The 22,036-nt window shown below is 45.8% G+C and overlaps 1 long non-coding RNA gene across 4 annotated transcripts in view; it reads right to left on the bottom strand.

Annotated features, from left to right (window-relative positions):
* Window positions 1–22,036, bottom strand: part of LOC309604869 — a 241,522-nt gene that overhangs the window by 90,886 nt on the left and 128,600 nt on the right. For all 4 annotated transcript variants that reach the window (XR_014231101.1, XR_014231102.1, XR_014231103.1 and 1 more), the window contains exons 3-4: window positions 17,383–17,460; window positions 1,073–1,224 (exon numbers count right to left, since the gene is read on the bottom strand). This is a non-coding gene — a long non-coding RNA (uncharacterized lncRNA). The remainder of the gene's footprint in view (window positions 1–1,072; window positions 1,225–17,382; window positions 17,461–22,036) is intronic.

The following is a 22,036-nucleotide window of genomic DNA, read 5'->3' on the forward strand; positions in this document are numbered from 1 at the left end:
ATGTGCCTGAGACACGGTGTGACACTGACTCGGGCGGCACAGAGTCCAGGACACAGCCAAACCACTCTTCCACGGAGCAAAGCAGACACCATCAATCACTATCTGCATGTTTGAGACACAGAAAAATGTAGCTGAGGCTGGGAAAAAGAACATTCAAAGATGGCTAAAAGGGAAAGAACACAAAGTTTCCCACTTATCTGCCAAAGACACGCATATATATAGACACACACACACAAACACACACACACTCACACGGGTTCCTCCAAAGCTCCGTAAGAAAATACCCTGCTGAGAGTAGTAAGGGTATATTAACTAATTATTATTAATGCCATCTTTTATTTGGCTAGCAATCATAATCTATTAAGAGCATTTATTCACATTATCTTACTTATTCAACCCTCAGAAAAATCCTATAAGGCTCATCAGTAATATATTATTATGTCCCTTTTACAGACAAAGAAAACGGAGACGAGAGGTTTCCTTGCTTAAGCTAATCTCACTAAATGGCAGAATGAGAACTTGACTCCTAGTCATTCCTGAGAGCAACTTTGGGAAACTGGAAGGAAGGAGGGAAAGCGTGAGACATTGGTTCACAGTGGGAAGAACCTGAACACACCGCCGTCAGACCAGAATTCTTCCTCGTTTAGGTCAAAAGGCCGGAGTAGGTGTGGCCCTGTGACACACAACCAGAACGGCTAGAGCGACTTCCAGGCACACTTACTCACTTTGAATTTTCTTGTGCAACTGAGCATTTGCTCTCAAACTCCTGGCCTCCAATGTCCTGTGAAGTTTCTGGGCAGCTGAGTTGGAACCAACTTCAAACAAGTTTAAGTCTCTGATTCAGCCCCCAAGCCCTCCCTCTCCGGCTCTGTGGTCAGTCTTTTGCATCACGACCTACGAGCGCGAGTAGTTTTTCTTTTGCACTCTTTTGGGGCTCCTCCCTCGCTCTCCCTCAATCTCCCAGGTCCTGTCTGCACTTCTCCACCTCCGTCTCTCCTGCCCATCCACTTTTCCCACCATCAAGGGCTCTGTGCCCCGTGTGCCCCTCCGTTGTCCTCTCCCGGGTACCTACCTGGGCTCGGTGGCCACAGGCACCTTCCGGCTGCCCCTCGGCTTTCTTGGTTCTCTGTCTGATGCTGTCTGAAGCCTCCTGCCTCCGTCCAGGGCCTGGGATCCATGAAAGTCTTCAAGCTCTTTGTTACTTTTCCACCTTAGTTGATGATGCTAGGTAAATAACAACAAACCAGAAAAGATGGCATATCAGCTGTGGTTCTCACCCGAAGCTTCCAGAAGTGTCAGCTCAGGCCCCAACACTGCAACAAAGGAATCTAACAGTTGGGTACGTGAAAATCAGTTAGAGGACAGGAGGAGAAAACTTCAGCGCTTCCCAATTTCTGCTGCCCTCCAGGGGCTCCCCCTTGTGGAAGATGCAGGGCATGGCAAGGCGGTACCCAGGCGGGTCGGGGCCTCCAGGAGGAGGGGGAGAGAGAGGAGCTCACACATCCCAGGGGTGCGCCCCCCCGGGGCTGTGGAGTCCCGCTCCAGCCATGAATAACAGCCCCTGTGTGAGCCCCTCTGTAATTAATCAGGGAACAGCTTTGGGGAGAGACAGAGTTCCCCATGCCTGGGGGGTCTCTGGTCCAGGTGAGTATGGCATGAGTCATGAGCTTGCACAGTTTACACTCTGTATGGACGTGGTGATTGGCAACCACTTGCCTCTTCTTCACGTCCAATTCCCCCACCAGCACAAATGTATCATAAAGTCGGACATTCACACAGGGCTATTCTGGTGAGACAGGCGTGGTCTCTGCCGTCTGAGGACAGGGAGATGGTCCAGGCTCTTGGACTCTGGCCAGCGTGGGCACCCATCCTTTTGGAGTCCTGGCAACTTCCTGCTCCCCACTTGATGGAAACAGACTGTATGTTCACATAGTATCTTTCTCCGGAGAGATTCTGCCTCATTCATTCCCACCTACCCTGGCAGTCAAGTAGGAAATCAAATATAGCACTCTTTTTGCAAACAGAATGGGAGGCTCATGCAACCTAGAAAGGTGTCCAATGCCCTAGAAAAGCCATCGGTGGAGCTAAGGGCCCAGGTTTCCTGACTTCCTCGTGCCTCCTGTGTCTAGACTGTGTTCTGTTTCTGGAGAGCAGAGGAGGTGGGGCTCCCGGACCTTCCTTAGTGCAGGGCGATGAGCGGCACCCTGAAGGAGTACTGATCGACGCGGTGGCTGTGAAGACCACGTGCTGGGTGTGACACAGACAGCTGGACCCAGACCGAGCCTGCCGGAGAGACTGTGTCATTATGTCAAAAGCTGGGGAAACAACCATTGGGCCTACTGGGGTGTTCTTTATTTGCCAGAACCGAGTAAGGAAGCTGCAGAGAGACAACAGTGCCCCGGCCAGAGTTCACATGCCACCACGTGTGTGGTGACACATTATCTCACTTCACCCTTATACCGTTTCTGAGATGGAGTTGGGTTAACCCCATTTTATAGATGAAGAAACTGAGTTCAGAGTGGTTAATTGCCCATAAGATAAGTGGCCATGATAGGGATCAAACCTAAATCTATTTCAGCCTAGATCTCTTCTCACCATATCACATTGCCTCCGTGACTCTTCTAGCTGTCCTGGCCAGGGGACTCGGGCCATGGCATATTAATTTCAGCAAGCCAAATCTCAAGCCAATTCCCGCTGATCTCTATTTAAACTCCATTACCTCCCTGATGTTGGTAGCAGCTCTGTACTGAACCACACGGAAAGACTGAGCTGGGAGTAAAAATATAAAACTCCCACTTACTGAAAACCATCGCTTCTTCATTGGCTCTTTCTCCATAAGCAACCTTGACACTATAGGACCAAAGATAAAACAAACACACAAATACCTTGGGCAAAAGGAGCTGAAATAATGTGATGAAGGAGACGCGTCAAGTCATGATATGGACTCACTAAATATTTCTATCCTATACCTATACCTATACTGGGCTCTGGACTGAATGTGAAAGAGGCAACCCACCCTGAAGACACTTACATGTTGTTATAAACTGAATTCAAGTAAAAAAACAGCAACAAGGATTTGGAGAATTCAAGGAAAGCTGCAGAAACAAAAAAAGATTCCTTTCATGTAATTGGATCTCAACCTGAGGACCTTCAGTGACAGGACTGCTGTGAAGAATGGAATAAAAATCCAGGAATACTTCTCAAAGAGAAGGTATCAGAGGGTCTGGAGCACGCGAAGGACACACGCTCAGGGGTGGAAGAATAGGAAAGTGAGTGGGGTGGGAGGGAGAGTCTTGTTTCCCTTTGAGCTGGTCGGAGCATCCCATTCTGCTCCAAACCAGGCAAAATAGAGTATGCTGATAACAGAGCAACCATAGGATAGAAGGGACCCGAAGTCATCTCAGGAGGAATCTGGAAAAGTGGAAATGTTTAGGCAGGTGAAGATACGACTCCGTACAGGAAATGACTGCTATCTTCAAATATCCAAAGGGCTCTCAGGTAGAAAGGGATGGGATTTGCTCTAGCTTTCAGGGAATACGATGGAACCAATGGGGAGAAACTCCAAAGAGAATGCTTTTTGACTCACAGAAGAAAAATACTCTGCTAGCTCAATCCAAAATTAGAAGGATCACTTCCTGTCTGGAGAAGGTCAGGAGGGCTCTGTCATTGGAAGTTCTTTGGTCAAAGGATGGGCCCAGGCAGGAAGACCTTCTGGACTGAAGTAACCCTTGGGGATCCCTTTAGCTCTAAGCGTGTTGGGGTCTCTGAACAACCTGAGTTCCAAGAGGAGAAAGCGGACAAGAGAAACGCAGGAAATCCTCACACAGAGCGTGTAACTCCTATTTAGGGATCACATGTCCTAATATATTCAATGATCACCTAAATGCAAAATGTGCTTACGCCTTTTCCTCTGTTTCTCTCTCTTTTTTTTTTTAAACCGTATACTTTTATTTATTTATTTATTTATTTATTTATTTATTTATTTAAATTTTTGACTGTGTTGGGTCTTCGTTTCTGTGCGAGGGCTTTCTCTAGTTGCGGCAAGCAGGGGCCACTCTTCATCGCGGTGCGCGGGCCTCTCACTATCACGGCCTCTCTTGTTGCGGAGCACAGGCTCCAGATGCGCAGGCTCAGTAGTTGTGGCTCACGGGCCCAGTTGCTCCGCGGCATGTGGGATCTTCCCAGACCAGGGCTCGAACCCATGTCCCCTGCATTGGCAGGCGGATTCTCAACCACTGCGCCACCAGGGAAGCCCTCTGTTTCTCTTGAACAGAATTATTTATTATACTGTCTCAGGAATTCCAATATTTAAGTACCTCCTAGGTGAGGCAAATGCCCTTTAGAATAGTGGAAAACACAAAGGAGAAGGCCACACTCCCACCCTCTCATCAGTTTAAGGAGAATCTCAGGTTTTAAAAGAGATGTTTAGAAGCCAACTGGTCAAAGACCCCCACCCCTCATGTCTGAATTCCTTCCTTATCTTCCCTGTTTGAGTGTTGCCTGATCTCTGTTTGAATGCTGCCTCCAAAGCTAATTTCACTGTTGGCCATTCCAATGGGGAAATTTGCAAAGATATACACATGTAAAATGCATCAGCAAGACATGGAAACAAAGGCAAAGAAAAATGGTACCTTTAATATGCACTGTATCAGAGTATAATGACAGAACCCGATATTAATAAAGATTATAAAAAGTCAGATTGTAGTAAATTTTTAAAATACCACCTCCAAAACAAATAAACTTATTTACAAAATAGAAATAGACCCACAGACAGAAAACAAACTTCTGGTTACCAAAGGGGAAGTGGGGGAGGGATAAATTAGGAGTTTGGGATTAACAGATACACACTACTAAATACAAAATAGATAACCAACAAGGACCTACTATATAGCACAGGGAACTCAATATTTTGTAATAACCTATAAGGGAAAAGAATCTGAACAAGAATAAATAGAAAGATAGATACATATGTATAAATGAATCACTGTGCTGTACACCTGAAACTAACACAACATTGTAAATCAACTGTACTTCAATGAAAAAGTGAAAAAATAAAGTAAAATAAAATAAAATAAAATACCACCTCCAGTGTGAGTGGCCACTACTTATGACACATGGTACTGGTAAAAAGCACAGGTGAAACTGTTGCTCGTCATGCTATCTTTTGCGTATATGTGCAAGCCTTCCAGTGCCGGGTGGGAAGACAGAAGAATAGGGGCAGGAGAAATTAAAATGGTGAAGGTTGCTAATAAGGAGGAAAGCAAGGTATGGGGCTTCGAGGGATGCTGGTACGTGGTATGTATTTCACTTGCTTGTATGATGGGGACTGGGGCAGAGTTATAAAAATGAGTGCAAAGCGGGTGGGGATGGCAGACAAGAGAAATGGGGCATTAAAGACTGACCTCTGATTGAGCAGAGAGGATGGAGGGCTTAAGTGGAGGAGGGAAAAGACATAGAGTTTAGGGATGGAGGAAAAGGGAGAAACACGAGATCAGTGAGGGAATTGAGAGGTAGGGAGAAGTGAGGAGAGAGCCTCAAGGGAGGTCCAAGATACTTGGGATGTTTCCAAAACCATCGTGGGGTCTCAAGAGATGGTGAGAGGTGGGGATAAGGGTAAATGTTTAGGGGGATGCAAGAGACAAAGCCCTGAAAGATCTCCAGAGTGGAAAGAAGCAGAGAGGAAGCTAGACTCATCATAAGACTTAGTCTCTTCCTGGCTGCAAAAGATTGTTAATCCATCAGAAAAATCTGAATCCGTCAGGTGTTGACTAAACACCTCCTATATGCTCAGACATATGATAGAAATAGAAATCAAAGTGTTAGTAAAAAGTCATGCTAAAGAATGTCCCGTAGTAATCTTAATTACTATCAGTCAATTAACAATCGTTGATTTAGGAACTACTACAGCTGGGGACCATGGTCAGCACGAGCTATACAGTTGGGATCACCAGGCCTATCGACATGGAGGTCACAGATAGTGGGGGGGGTGGGGGTGGAGCCAAATGTAAAACTGCTACGAAGAATTATAGGGTGCTTCAGAGAAAGATGACGTAGAAAAATAGGGTTCGTGATTTTCACATTTTTAACAAAAAAGAGATGTGAGAAGCCAAGAGAAGCAGGAGGAGTCAGGCCATGGCAAGTTTCTTGCTGGCCTGAGAATGGCAGAGAGCATTGCCTGACAACTTCTCAGGGTCCAGAGCAAGGGGGCAGATGCCGAGCCCAGCAGAGGACTGCTGGGGACTGGCGCGGAGCCAGACTGGGCAAGAAACTGACTCTACTCCTCAAGGAAATCAGGAGCTCATGACAGAAGGAGGAAGCCTTCTGCCTGAGCTCCTTCCCCTCTGGACCCCACTCACCCTGCCTGGCGTGACCTCTTCAGCTCCTTTGGCCTCCGCCCATGGCTAAGTGAGAAAACCATCTCTAAGGAGCCTCTCCAATTTCCTGAATTTTCTGTCTGCCTTGCTTTCCTACTTGGGTTCACAGATGAGCCCATGACCCTCAACGACTGTTTTGGGGAAGCTTTTGCATTTTCCTTGGCAAAGGTGCAGCTCGCTGAATTCTTTTAGGCCAGGCCAATAACAACAAGCCCTAAAATCGCTGAGCCAAGTGGTTTCTTCAGGGATCTGCTTACATTCCCTCCCTGAAAAGAGCAGGGGGCCCACTTCGTGCAGTCTCTGCACACAGAAAATGCACGCTCCACTTTTAAGGTGGCGGAGGCATGGGAGGCTTTGACCAAAGAGGGGATGAGGCACAACTAATTTTTGCTTTGGTTTTATATTGCTCGATTGGGTTTCATTCCATTTAAGATGATGGATAAGACAGCTTGGAGTCAGCTCCGTTGAAGACTGTCTTGAGAAAGGGCTAGGGAAGCTTTTAGTGCAAGCCCCATGGGATCCCAAGTTGGCAGAAGAATTTATGTGTGTCAATACCCTCTCTCATTCCTGAACTTCCACTCAGTTCAGGGTTCAATATTGTAATTACATTCTTGTAAGCTGTGGCTTTGGGAAGAAGATGGAGTCAGTCTATAGATGGCTTGATTTTTTTTTTTTTTTTTTTAATAATCACGGAGGGATGTTTGGGTAGAAATAATCCAATTCCATAAAGGATTACTCCAAAGTTTTGTGGGTTTTTTTCTGATTTGGAAATTGTTATATGATGCTTTTTCAATCAGTTTACCTCGCCGTTTATTTTCTATCATGCAAACGTTAGAATTTGGTAATGCTTCCCAGGTGTCCCTAGCTGAGGGGAAAACCTTGAGGACTATCTTCATGGGAGCCTGTCAAGCGGTGGCACAGCCACTTTGGAATTAACAATTATCCGTGAATAATTCACAAGGCCTGTAATTCACGTGCAGATCACTGAGAACTGACTGCCTCTGAGAAGTGCCTGCAAGATTAGCCAAATGGCCTTGCAAAAACAACAACAACAAGAAAATGATCATAGAAGTACTTCCTCATTTCTTGGCGTCAGTGCATGGCTCAGGCGACAGAGTTGCAGGTTCATGCTCCGAGTCTGAGGGTATTCTTCAGGTGGGGGAAACAGGGTCTCTTGAAAAGTAAAATTTGAACACATTCTCACATGGCAAGATGACCCACATGCATCCAGAAACACCTAGAGCAGTCATTCAGTACTGAGCTTTCCTACTCAGATGGAAACTAAAGGGTTCTGGGGTCAAACCTGCCATTTTTAGAAGACGGAAATCAGGGCAAGTCACATTTGCAGATGGGTAAATACATTCTAGGGACCTAAGCTGGCTTCAGTGATTTTATCAAAAAGCCTGGCATTAGAGCAAGAGGGCTGATACTGAGAACCCTCCTAGGAATGGGCTCATCCAACAGCCCACCACACCAGCTGACCCAGAAGCTCTCCAGCAGTTTCCAGCCGCTGTGGGGACCTGGCAATCAGAAGTAACCTCATCTTGGGCTTCCCTGGTGGCGCAGTGGTTAAGAATCCACCTGCCAATGCAGGAGACACGGGTTCGAGCCTTGGTCCGGGAAGATCCCACATGCCGTGGAGCAACTAAGCTCGTGCACCACAACTACTGAGCCTGTGCTCTAGAGCCCGCGAGCCACAGCTACTGAGCCCACGCACCACAACTATTGAAGCCTGCACGCCTAGAGCCCATGCTCTGCAACAAGAGAAGCCACTGCAATGAGAAGCCTGTGCACCGCAATGAAGAGTAGCCCCCGCTCGCCGCAACTAGAGAAAGCCCACGCGCAGCAACAAAGACCCAACGCAGCCAAAAAATTAAAATTAAAATTTTTAGAAAGTAAAGTTACTTTAGAAAAGAAGTAACCCCATCTCCATGCTTTGGAGGAAAATTTACAAACTGAGGTTCGCCTGACCTAACAACAGGGATGCTTAGTTTTCCTATATCAATTCATGAAGAGTAGATATTGGCATTTCCAACCAAGAAAAAAAAGGATAGCTTAGGCTAAAAGCAGCCTCAATGTAGGAAACCAAGTGAGGTTGTGAGTAGAGTCAAATTTCTTGCACTTTATTAAGAATACAGCTGGGGGCTTCCCTGGTGGCGCAGTGGTTGAGAGTCTGCCTGCCAATGCAGGGCACACGGGTTCGAGCCCTGGTCTGGGAAGGTCCCACATGCCGCGGAGTAGCTAGGCCCGTGAGCCACAATTACTGAGCCTGCGCGTCTGGAGCCTGTGCTCCGCAACAAGAGAGGCCGCGATGGTGAGAGACCCGCGCACCGCGATGAAGGGTGGCCCCCACTTGCCACAACTAGAGAAGGCCCTCGCACAGAGACGAAGACCCAACACAGCCAAAAATAAATAAATAAATAAAAAACCAAAAGTAAAACAATGCGTTTAAAAAAATACATTAAAAAAAAAAAAAAAAGAATACAGCTGGACCCTCCAGAGATGCTCATCTTCAGGGGATTTCATAGGTCCTTGGCCAGAGACCAACCTGGATCATAAGAGAAAACCCCCTGGGCCTTTCTTTTAAAGAAAGAACTTTTAGTCATCTGGGCTTTGCTTATTGAAAGAATATTCTTTCTTGTCCTGGAGTCAGGGTAAAAGAATGTGCTGCCAGGTTATCTGAGAGGCCCGCCGGGAGATGCCAGTGAGACAAGCCCAGTGGCCCCCTACTGAACTCTTTCATCTTGCAGGCCAATAAGATGCCATCTTCACTACACTTCCCAGGGCCTGCTGTCTTCGGACGGCACGACAGCAATGAACACAGAACTCAATTGCCACTCCTTTCCCATTTCACTCTTAACGCCAAGGAAATCTGGTATCAGAGCCTTGGAATTATGAATTGGAAAATGGTGACAAGAAGAGTGAGGGTGCGAAGTAATTTAAAACACTGACTGTCACCCAATAATATTAAAATAGGTCATGCAGGATATCGCCATGGAGCTTTCTTTTTTTTTTTAATAGATATATTTTTTAATTGGGGTATAGTTGCTTTACAATGTTGTGTTAGTTCCTGCTGCACGACGAAGTGAATCAGCTATATGTATACATATATCCCCTCCCTCTGAGACCTCCCTCCCACCCACCCCGCATCCCACCCATCTAGGTCATCACAGAGCACCGAGCTGAGCTCCCTGCTCTATACAGCAGTTCCCACTAGCTATCTGTTTTACACATGGCAGTGCACATACGTCAATCCCAATCTCCCAATTCACCACCACCCCGTGACCACACGTCCGTTCCCTACGTCTGCATCTCCATTCCTGCCCTGCAAATAGGTTCATCTGTACTATTTTTCTAGGTTCCACATACATGTGTTATTATATGATATTTGTTTTTCTGTTTCTGACCTACTTCACTCTGTATGACTTTCTGTTAAATTTTCCCCTCTCAATTCTTTGGGGAATTCTCCCTGCTTCTGTGTGCAGAGAGCCCCACTAACTCACAGTAACCTGAGGGTTAGAGATCATCACCATTACGAGCGGGGCCACAGCGGTGGCAACGGGATCATATGATCCCACTCACTCTATGTCAAGGCCGTCGTCTACCCAAAATGATGGTTTATAGGGGTAAGTTTACACAGTGAACAGGCCACTGCTGCTCCCTCCTTGATTCTCAGCAAGAAAAGTGCGGAAAGTTCAGTTACTCCCACTGGCCACTGGACAAATGCCCAATTGCTCTCTGGGGAAACCTCACAGCGACTGTGTCATTGTGAATTCCTCCCTCTCATGCCCCTCCTTCATGGCCACTTAGTTGCCAAGCTCTGTCCATTCTTTCTCCACTGCACTTCTTGAATTAGTCCTCTTCTTTGATTCCTGCTGCAATCGTCCTTGGTGAAGTTCTCATTTTTTTTTTCTCCACTGGGCTTTTGCTCTATCTTCCCATGTAGCTTCCTGAAACCACTGTAATCCGTTTTACACATGACTCTCGGCTGAGTCTTCCGGATGTGTGCCTCCCTGATGACGTCACTCTTCTGTGCAAACACTCGTGGTGATACTTTGCTGCCTGTTCACAGTCCAAACGTGGTGATGCTGCCTTGCTTATCGATCAAAATCCAATGAATAAATTGATAGCTTTATTCACAAAGAGGAAACTGTCCAGGGACTCGCACGTCATCCTATGAATAAAGGACTGAGACTCAGAAAGTTGCTCAAACTTCAGTAGCCCATGTACTGGAGGTGAATTTCACTTGTCCTGTCCCAATGGGTTTCTCTCCTATACATCTTCCTTGTCTCAATCAAAAAGTCCTTTTCCTGTGTCCAACCTGACTTATCCCTCAAGCTCTTGAATTCTGCTATCTTTAACTACTACTTCTTTTAATAGTGAGTTCCACTCTCAGAAATGAGATGAACAAAGTAAAAAAGGAACAAGTGACTCCTAAGAAAAACACCAAAGAATGACCGCAGCTTGAGTGGAGAAGAAAGGGGAGCCGATGGGTGTCTGTGACTCTTCTTTGTTCGATTCCCTGCATCTCAGGACCTTAATCGTCCACAGACTATCCTCTTGACTTTGATGGGGATTTCTCTTCTGTGCTTATGCTTCAGTTACTCAAAACATGATCACCACAATTAGACGGTCATAATACCCCATGATGATAGGAATGGTTTAATGGAGAAACATGCTTGGGTAAATATCCTTGGATATTAATCAGAGTAATGCATAAACACTGTAGAAAGCAACTTGGAGAATAACACATAGAAAAATTACTCAGTCACTTTGCCCATCTTTACAGCATTGCCATTTCTGGGGCTGAATGCAAGAGCAGCTAGGAGTGGGGGAGAGGGGAAGACACACCACATGACACACAAATCTGAGGATTCCAATTCTGCAGAGTTTCTTGTCATGTGTGAAAGATGGACATAAAGGAATCTCCCTCTACATAAGGCCTATAACAGTCATTCCCCTTTCCCCAGAAGTAACACAGACTACAACAATAACAGCCTAGAAAGGTGAAGAGCTAACTTTTCTTTAAAAAAGAAAAAAAAAAAAGGAGAAAATGAAGAAAAGAAACAAGCAAATACAAACAGACTCTGAAGGACAACTTATTTTGCCTGACTGTCAATGCACCATGATGCAGAGTGGGGAAGTTCTTCTTAAGATCTAACCTGCATCTCTCTTGCTGTTTTTGTTTGTTTGACCATAGACTGCTCTAGCCTCTTTGCCAACAGAGAAATACTCACAGACCTTCCCAGCTGGCCATTTGGTTCAGCTAACGGGGCTGTTCTCAAATCTATGGTTAAAATGTCTGTCCCTGAAAAGGGCCATTGAGCTTTGCTCCATAAGAAAGCTCTTGACCACACCTCTAAAGCTAGACAGCCCTGCCATATGTGTGTGAATGTAGATGCCATCGTGACCACTGCTTCTATCTACTAAGAAAAAAGTCAAAGCAAGATTCGTGCCTGAACTTCAACCTCTGCCCAGAGAGTGCTGAAGAGTCGGCTACTGGGAATTAACCTCTATCCCCTCATTACAGTGGGACGCTAGGCCAGAGCAGGGGATGACCCCGAAGATGAATCCTGGGCTTTAGCCCTCGGGTGGTGTTTGCCTCGCAAAACCTTTCTATTTCCTGGGGGTGAAGGTAGGGCTCTTTAGCAAAATTTTCAATATGAAGTTGTATCCCAACTTTTTCCTTCTACATCCATAGCTTCTTCTATCTTATAAAATAAAATGTTACTCTTGATTTTTTTTAAAAAGCACAAAGGGGTGACAGTATAAACAAGATGGGACTTCAGAAGGCCAGAAGGCTCTCCGCATTTTGCCAGAACCAGGCTTTGCCTCCTTTTGGGTTTCCCGAGGTGGCCAGCACCCTAGAGGTGGTGATTTCTCAGGGGGCCAAGCATAAAGGGGGCTTAGGACTTCCATGTCTGGTGAGAGACCCCCTGAAAGCTAGGAGGAGGAGGCAAGAGCAGAGACCCATCCAACCTGTGTTCAGAATTACCGGGGAAAGTTCCTTAATATTCCAGACCTTGGTTTCTTCACCTGTAAAATGGGGATAATAATGGGGGCATATCTCATAGGATTGTTGGGAAAATTTAGTTCAAAGGGATAAAACCCTTAACTCAATGCCTGGCACATAAGGAGTGACCATTTAATTGCACCTCTTGGTATTAATATGAGTAGAGTCACCTCTGGGGGCAAAGTAGCAAAGAGAAAGAGTGGGAAAGAGAGCTCTGGGAAGTGACCAAGGCACTGCCATGCCCCTGGCCCTGGTGATGAGCCCACTGTGCAGGGGTGCAGAACATTCTTCCATTCACCCAGGCCCCAGCTCGCTCCCAGATACGGAACAAGCCGGCGGCACAAAAAAGACCTGCCTTCCACAAGATGGGCACCGCGCCGAGCGGCGCCTGGATCCAGAGGAGATATCTCTGTCCAGCATTTCTATCAGGGCTCTTCCGAGCCAGCTCCTGGGGCGCACACAAAGACCCATTCAGGATGGCTGGAGTGCTGAGAGCAAGCAGATGAGCCGAGGGGCCGGGAAGGGGGTGGAGAAGCAGCACAGTGCCTGGCACTGACCCGGCCAGGGCCGCCTCGGGCGAGGGGGCGTGGAGGGCTCAGGTCCGCAGCCGGGGCTGCACTCTTTGTCCTTCCTCGGATGCCTTTCTCCGGTGGTGGACCAGGGCCTGGAGACACCAGCTGCCATGGCTGGGGCTGAATGACCTCTCTGGAGGAGGCGGGGAACCCCCAACCCCACCACGCCAGCCCAATAAGCCGGGTATCCAGCGGAAACGGGCCATTACTAACTGGCCTGCCATTTCAAAAGCACTTCTTTCTGGGAAAAATGCCTCTCAGAGGTTCCCACCCTGGGGAGGTACCAGCTGAGGCACTGGAGTGACAAACAAGAAGCTAAATTAATACACAGCAGCCACCCGTTACTCCCCAGGGCCTGGGAAGTGGCTTTGTGTTCTTCAGCCTCAGTTTTCCCACCTGTACAATGGGGCCTGGTAAAATAATCTGTTGGAATTCAAAGAGAAGCTGTTGAGAGAGCTTCTAGGCAGCAGTGTGTTTATTCTCTCTGAGCCAGCAGACAGGCCCAACCCCAGCCTTCCTCTCTGTGGCCTCCTGGAACGCATGGAGAACGCCTGGTCTGGAGCTCCCATCGGCATGGCTCTGAGGGCAGCCCCCAAATATGTCAAGTCTGATGCATCAAGGCCTTGCCAGCTCTGCAGTGCTCACAATTTTGGAGCAGAGAGGCTGCTGAAAGGACCATGATCCATGAAGAAAAGAAGATTCTCTCCTTTACCTTTTCCCTCCTAAAATTACGGAAGGCTATCTTAATAATGTCTGACAGATCAAACGTGGAACAGAAAACTGAGCCCCTTTTTGTCACCAGGTTTGTAAGACATTTCCTATGGCACAATGTCATTTTGCAGATGACTCAACTCAGTAGGACTGAAGGGATTCTCTATCATCTAAAGATGTTTCTACATCAATTAATCCAGTTGTCCAGCTTTCCTGGAATGCACTGACTGCATTTATTCACCGAGATACCTCTTATCCAGTGGTAAAACTCAGTACACGTACCACCTCCTCCAGGAAGCCTTCTCTGACGACACAGCTCAAATCAGTACCCCTTCATCGTGCTCCCACAACGCCCCAGGCACACCTTTCTCTCGTGGCACTTAGGAAACGACTTGTAATTGTCTGTTTATGTGTCTCAGTCTTCTCTGTGGTCGGGCACTGTATTTTATCAAGCTTCTAGCACAGTGTTGGCACGACGTATGAGCTTAATAAATGTTTACTGAACTAAATGGATGTGTTGCTGGCATAAACCCCCACTTGTAATTTATAAGCGTATCGTGTAACTTTTGCTCTCAGGAAGTTCTATCTCGTAGCTAACCCAACTCTCCCCTGCACAAATATGTTGCTACTTATTCTAACCTCAGCTGGTGACCATCCTCATTCTTATGAGAGCAGCAGAAGAAATCACTGCTATCGCTCATCATTTCTTTCTACTAAGTCAGACTTACTTTCTTTCAGGCTTCAATCAGGAACAAACAATCAGAATCTCAGATCTGGCAGCTTTTACTTTTAATAGACAAATAGAAAAGGACTTTCAAGAAGGATTTTGGCCAGAGAGAATCTGTGCATTTCAACAAGCTTCTGGGAGGCACCTACTATGTGCCGGACTGTGTGTGAGAGAATAAACACATGCTGAAGTCCCGGCCATCAAGAGATTCCCTAACCTACAATAGGGAATAAACAGGGGTACTTAACCTATTAACAACAAGCAGCACTCCACTTTCTTTGTGGTGCCCTGATTAGAATCACCAAGTTTTGTGAGAATGTAAGAAGGTCCAGACTGCTAAAAAAACAAAGTTTCCGGTTTCTGAGCAACTTGGGAGGAAACTAGTGGCCCAGTCAGGGGACACACTGGGGACATGTTGATCAGCCCATGAAGTATCAGTGCCCTGCCTGGGTGTGTTGACACTGTGACAGAAATCTATTTGCATTTTCACTGCTGGGCGGAGGCTGGCCTCCACTGACCACATGTTCAGGAAGCTGGCACGAGCCCCTGATCAACCCCTACACTGGCAGCCTCCCTTCTTCGGGCCAAGGAGCTCAGGGTCTGCGTGACTTGAGGCAAGTCATCTGGGGACATTTGGGATTCTGATCGGGCGAGCCAGTGGAGGCAGCACAGATAAGACCAGGACAGAAACCTGGCAGCCTGAGTAACATCTGCTTGGGCTGAGGTTTTGGCATGGGCTCCTGCGGGGAGCCTGGGGCTGGAGCCTGGGAAGGCTGCGGTTGGAGCAGGTGACAGCAGGTGGCGCAGGAGAGCAGAAACCAACCCTTGGTGGGGCCCAAAGAAAGCATGGGATTAATTCTGCCCCCAAGAGAGGCGCTGGGGCTGAGAAAGGCAAAGGGGACCAGGCCCTCCGCATGGTGCCAAAGAAAGCAAACTGTCCCCACGGAACATACAGTCAGATACGGGCATTTCTCAGGTAAAGGTAAACCAAGATAGGTCGGAAGAGGTCTGAGTAAATTCCTTGCATGGTCAGCATCTTTAGGAAATGTGCAAAGAAAAGGAAAAACAACATACAATATTAACTTCAGGGGCAAGATGAACACTCCTAGAGTTGAAAGGCTCAAACCAGTCTGAACCCTTAGACGGCCGATGGGTAAAGTATAATTCTCCAAATAACCTTCCCCCTAACAACAACAAAATGAAAACAAACGACGACAACAAAAGCACTTAATCTGGTTGGTAAAGTTCTGGAAAGCAACATTTTCAAACATGCACACAGAAAGGGATTATAGCTCCATCTTAAAGCTACTAGACAAAGCCACCTTCTCAATGTTCTTATCTCTGGGTAAGCTGCCTCCAAATCATACTATTATGGGAATAGGACGGCCAGAAAGTTCCCCTCCCGCGGACACCCAAGGCTTCTCAGTTTCTGTGCCCCAAAGGGCAGAAAGCATGGTCCTACTTATTTATTTACACAGCACCGTAACTTGAAGAACTTTAATTGGGGAATTCTAAGCAGGGGGGTAAAAGTGCCACACACAGGATATAGGACAATCTGTCTCTTCTGAGAGAGAACATTCAAAAGCAGTAGACTGATGAGACGCGCAACAGAGGATTTACCTCATATACTGAAGCAGCGTAGGTTGGCTTGGGGATAAATTTTAGGGAATGCAAGGAATTTTACTTATTTTTCCATTTCGTTTACTTTCATGTTGCTATTTCTCTTGTGGGGAAGCAATCCTAGATACCTAAGGTCTGATGTTTTATAAATCAAGTCTCTGTGTTTACTTAAGTACATACATGTACATATATGCAGCATGTTGCACTGCTTGAGAAAAAACATTTGATGTGTTTGTTCTCAATCTTCTGCAAAAAGCAGGGTCTGTTCAAGTCAGTTCGCGGCTGGGTTTACTGCTCAACTAGGACAGTAAATGAGGCTGTTCTACAACCTACCGCCTGTAACTTGATGGGCCCACATCACAGACGTCTCAATAGCAGAAAGCGTAAGAGCTCAGCGATGAGGCTCCATCAGAGGGCCAGGAGAGCACAGAGGAAGGGAGGAGGAGTTCCTCTGGGTGGGACCAGAACGGCTTCGTGGACCCAGATACTGGAGTTGTTTCATCCTCCGTGCCTTGGACTTGCATTGTTCTGCCTGGAATGTCCTTCCTCATCTCCCACCATCTTCTTTTTGTGGGTAATTTTCCATCTTCTTCAAGAATCAGTACTGATCCCATCTGAAGCCCTTCCTGACCAGCACCTTGCCCTGTGTGTCCTTAGAAATCCTGTGCAAATCTCAATCCAAGTACATGACGCAGGAATGATGCTGCCGTCACCATCTTCCTGCTATAAAATTCGCTATTGTACACTCCTGTTCTTCTGCTGCGTCATGTTTTCCCACGTCCCTCTCCCCCCAACTCTTTCTGAGTAGGGTTGCCAGATAAAAACAGAATGCCCAATTTAAACTGAATTTCAGGTAAACAACAAATAATTTTTCGCATAAATATATCCCCGATATTCCATGTGTTGCTGTATTTTTATTTGCTAAATATGGTAGCCTCATCCTGAGACCCCTGAGTTCATGCCTGTTCCCGCCTCCCCGTCCCCCTGCGGCAAGGGGTGGGGAGATGCACTCAAAGCTGCAGATGCACTTTCTCAGCATTGACCTCCCTCCCCAGCCAGCCCTCCAGAAGAAAGGGGGTACCCCTTGCACACCCCTCCAGAATACTGGACGAGTAATCTAAGGTCAATTTCAGACCCATTTGGTGTTTTTTCTCCTGTACTGGGTGTATTTATTCAATAGAAATGAAGTTTAAGTGTTTTGTTCAATATAAAAACACTTGCTCAGATGTTTTGAAATAGGAGGGTTACCGCTTGCTTTTCATTTAAATGTGGTTTCATGAATTGTATGAATTCTACGACACTTTGAAATCTGTTAAGTCCATGTTTAATTTCAAAGTATGGCCAGCTGGATGTAGTGACATTTACCTTGTCAGTTCCTGCTGGTTCTTTCAACCCATTCTGTCCTGGAAGAAGCAAGGGAGATGCAGCTGGCAAGGTATGAACCTGCAGAAACACAGCCAACCCCATCAGACAGTGTCCAGCATTGTGAAATATCTTCAAGCTCAACATGCCCTCCTTATTTCACTATTTTAGCAAATGGAACTTTAAAAGCAAAAATAGCAACATCTTGGATTTCTCTAACAAATCCTTTCCACCAAGATTAACATTCTTTCCACTTACACCCCATCTCCCAGGGTGAAAAATTGCAACAAGAATAATTTATGGCAATGTTGCCCTAACTTTTTTATATCATCACACACAGGAAGCTATAACAATTGCATATTTGGGATACCTTGGAAAAAATCTGGGATATTCTATTTGAGACTTAGTAATAAAATTAATTAAATTTCATTACTTACTTTTTAAATTAGCAAATGTTACAGAAGATACTAAATATGGACTTTGTATAAACTCTCCCAGTAAAATAAATCATTTTCTATTTAGAAACATCTAATATCTGCTTTTAAAATGTAATGACTAGGGAATTCCCTGGCAGTCAAGTGGTTAGGACTCCGCACTTTCACTGCCGTGGCCTGGGTTCGATCCTTGGTCGGGGAACTGAGATCCCACAAGCCACATGGCACAGCCGAAAAAAAAAAAAAAAGAAAGTAATGATTAAAATCACATATGCCTTCTATATTATTAGACAAAATATAAAATATTAGAGCAAATGAAATCAGGAAAAAAATCTAACACTTTATAGGGCAGGCAAAGCAAAGAACATCACTGATGGTAAAAAAAAAAAAAAAATCATGACTAAAAAATAATCAAACTAATACCAGGACATTTTAACAGGATGATCCAAGGAAAGTGAATTGCATGTAGCTTCCCAGGACACTCTGGTGTGTGTGTGTGGGGGGGCGGGTGAGGGGGTTATTCACAGAGTTTTAGACACCCAAATAGTCGTTACGGAAGTCAGCAAGTTTACAGATGAATCCATACAATGAATGTTCAAATAGAGTTAAAAATTTCTAAATAGTTATCAAAACTGCTTTTATATACTTTCCCACTATAAGAAACTTCCAACCATCCATATCTCGAATAAATGCCTTGTAAACTATCCCAGCCACCCCAAGCCTGTCACAGCGCCCCTGGGAAGCTCTGCCTTAGAAATGAGATCATTCTGGTCCATTTCCAGCCCACTGTTCGTGCTACAAGCATAGTGAAAATGAACAGGTACTGAAGAAGAGAAGTATTTTTATCTTTTAACCAAATCAGAATCTTCCCCAAATATTAAGGATTATGAAACACCGAGGTAAGTTCCCCACAGAAGACTCAGGGGTCGCCCTCCTTCCTTAGCCAGCCTTGGTGTGTGGAAAGGGCCAGTGAACCACCCCACTCCATCATATATTGGGAGCAACTGTGAAATGACAAGCACTGGCACAACCACTACAGATAGAAAAAAATGCAAAAAACTTGGTCCTAGTTGGGAGCTTACTGTGTGGAGAGTGAGACCAACACATAAACAGAGATACAAGGGCATCTGTGGGTCACCTGAGTCTCGCCCATGATGAGATTCAACAATTCTTAAGATTCAGTGATTCTTTCTTGCCCATCCTCAATTCATGCTATAACCAGACACATGCTTTTACAGAGCATCTGGCTGCCTTTCCCCTGAATAATTCTCTTTGCTCCAAGAACTTGCCTCAAGTTTGACTCTTGAGAGTGTTTTTCGCCTCCTGAAAAGTATGCTGCCTTTTCCCTTCTCGCTCTCTGCCAGCCCAGATGGTTTCAGAGCTTGGAAAGAAGGGCCCAGCATCACCAGTTACCACTGGGTGACTGTATCCCTACATGCCTGGAATGTAAAACCTAGATAACTGGGGAGCGGGGTGGAAAATGAACCTAACAGTTTTTAGGACAAAAGTGTTTTCTCTACTCATCCCACTGCCCAGGGTTCAGCAGGGTATCACTGAGCAAACGGTTTTGAAATTGTCAGCCAAGCCTGTGCCTCTCAAGAGCCTGTCTCTCTAGTTCCATCCCTGAAAGGATCACAGTTTTGAGCCATGTGGCTTTCATGATTCTTTCATGGATGGCACATCCATCAGGGAGTCCCATCTGAGCCCCCCAGCAAAGTAGAATTAACTAATGTGCATAAATTAGCACCAAATGTCTACTCTTTGGAGAAATGCCAAAACCATTCTTTCCTACAACAGATAACTGCCCATCCCCATGTCCTATCAGCCTCCTTCTCCAACAATGACCTGCACCTCCTTCAACTCATGTTTAGTTTTATAGTTTATCAAATGATTTCAAATGCATTTCCTCATTTGACCTTTGACATTTGGGTGGCAGGTGACGTAGAAGTTTTATTTCCATTGCATAAATGAGAAAAATAAAGCTCAGAGGAGTCACATGACAAGCCCAAGTCACACAGCTAAAACCTGAAGGGCTGATTGTGGAACCAAGGTCTTCTGACTCAATCCGGTGTTCTTTCCAGGATACAGTTCACAGCCAGCGAGAGAGAAGGAGAGAAACACCTGAGAAGGCCAGTATCGAAGTTGAAGGAGCTCCCATGTCCTTTCCTTGTTCTCTCAACCCCCAACCCACAGTTCACTGGAAGTCCCTGATAAAGGTTCCATCAATGTCTGAGTCACCTTTGGCACATGGTTGATTCTGAGAGAAACTGCACAGGCACATGCACACACAGGCACACATTTACATATGTATAAAATGTATTATCCTCCCAGTATATAAAACGCTTTACCACACTCCACATTGTTCTTCTCCAAGCAATAAGTGCCCGGAACATAGCGGAAGCTCCATTATCTATTGGTTGAATGAATAAATTAATGCTCTCTCTCTCTCATTCCTTTTTACATCTCAGAATGGTCCTTCTATTTCAGCCGGTCTCATCTCCTAACTGCCCCACCAAGCAGGCCGAAGGACTGGAATAGGCTCCGTGTCAGGATGCTTTATTTACGTGACTACGTGGATCAGAGCCAGACACGAATAAAACCATGGTTCCCGTTCTGCTCAAGCACCGTTTACAAACTGCAGCTTCAGAGGTGACTGGGGTAAACGACTGTTTCAAAACTTTGGGACAGATAATCCTTTGAAACAGATATTCAAATCTCATTTTATAGATGAACCGATACAAGCTCAAGGAAATTAAAAGATTAGCCAAAGATGACCAAACCGGCAAGTGACAGAGACAGAATTTGAACTCACTTCTGACCACTGGGTTACCATGTGCATCTAGTGTCTGGCATGGTAACTGGCCTCCCAGTACTCCTTGAAGGTGTCTGGAACATGATACTTGGGGCGCTATATGCTGGCTGTTTACTCAGCCTACAAGGCTCCCCCCTAGAGCTGCTGGGTGATGCCCAGCTCCCGCACCTCCTCCAAGGCTTTGCTCATTTTTTACCTGCTCACTGAGCCCTCCCCTCATCGCCCTAAATTGCAATCCATCCTTTCCCTCACCCCCATCACTCTAGGTCCCCCTCCATCCTACTCTGTTTTTTGCCATAGGACATAGAACTTTGCCACATATCATAGCATTTAATTATTTATTATGTTTATAGATATTTTCTAAGTAGGCTTTGCTATGGTGTGAATTTGTCTTTTTAAATTCATTTATGGATCCTGAACACTAAGAATACTACCAGAAAGATAGCAAGCGTTCAATAAATATTTTCTAAATTGAAGGAATAGGGACTTCCCTGGTGGTCCAGTGGTTAAGAATCCACCTTCCAATGCAGGGGAAGCAGGTTCGATCCCTGGTCGGGGAACTAAGATCCCACATGAAGCAGGGCAACTAAGTCTGCGCGCCACAACTACTGAGCCTGTGCACTGCAACTACTGAGCCCACGTGCTCTGGAGCCCGTGCACCACAACTAGAGAAGCCCGCGTGCCACAACTAGAGAAGCCCGTGTGCTTCTCTGAAGATCTCTGAAGATCCCACATGCCGCAACTAAGACCCGATGCAGCCAAATAAAAAAATAATAATAAAATAATAAATTGAAGGAGTAAATGAATGGTAGGCACTCAGTTAGTATTTGTTGAATGAACCAAGAGCTTATTAGCTAAGCTACCCCATGGTCCCACTTATTAAATGCTCCCTATATGCTAGGCCCAGTGACATAAGTGATCTCATTTAATTAGCCCCCAAGCTCTTCAAGCTAGATAATCAAATTCCCTGTTATAAAGATATACATGCTCAGAGAAATTAAATAATTAGCCAAAGATCACACCACTGGTAAGTGACAGAGGCAGCATCTGAACTCAGTTCTAACTCCAAAGCTTGGGGGTCCTTCCATCCCAATACAACACTTCTCAGTGTACTCACAAAGGTATGAGTCACCTAGAAATGCATGGCCTCTATAAATGAAATATCGCCCCATAAAAAGTAGGTAAATCTTAGTCATTCACAGTTAATATTGCCTCATTTGACTCAGGTTAGACGTGAGAGCTCCATCACCTGAGATGAGGCTTGTTGTTCCCTACTGTTTTGGAGCCCAGAAGCAAGGCCTGTTGCTCAACCCAGTCTGGTAATTTGCATTTTTAATCATTCAAGAATTTAATTAGTATCATGGCCTTAATCAGGTGCACTGCAAATACAGCTGATGTCATCAGAGCTTAA

The sequence above is a fragment of the Balaenoptera borealis genome (assembly GCF_965194805.1).
Source record: "Balaenoptera borealis genome assembly, chromosome: 11".
Classification (NCBI taxonomy): Eukaryota; Metazoa; Chordata; class Mammalia; order Artiodactyla; family Balaenopteridae; genus Balaenoptera; species Balaenoptera borealis.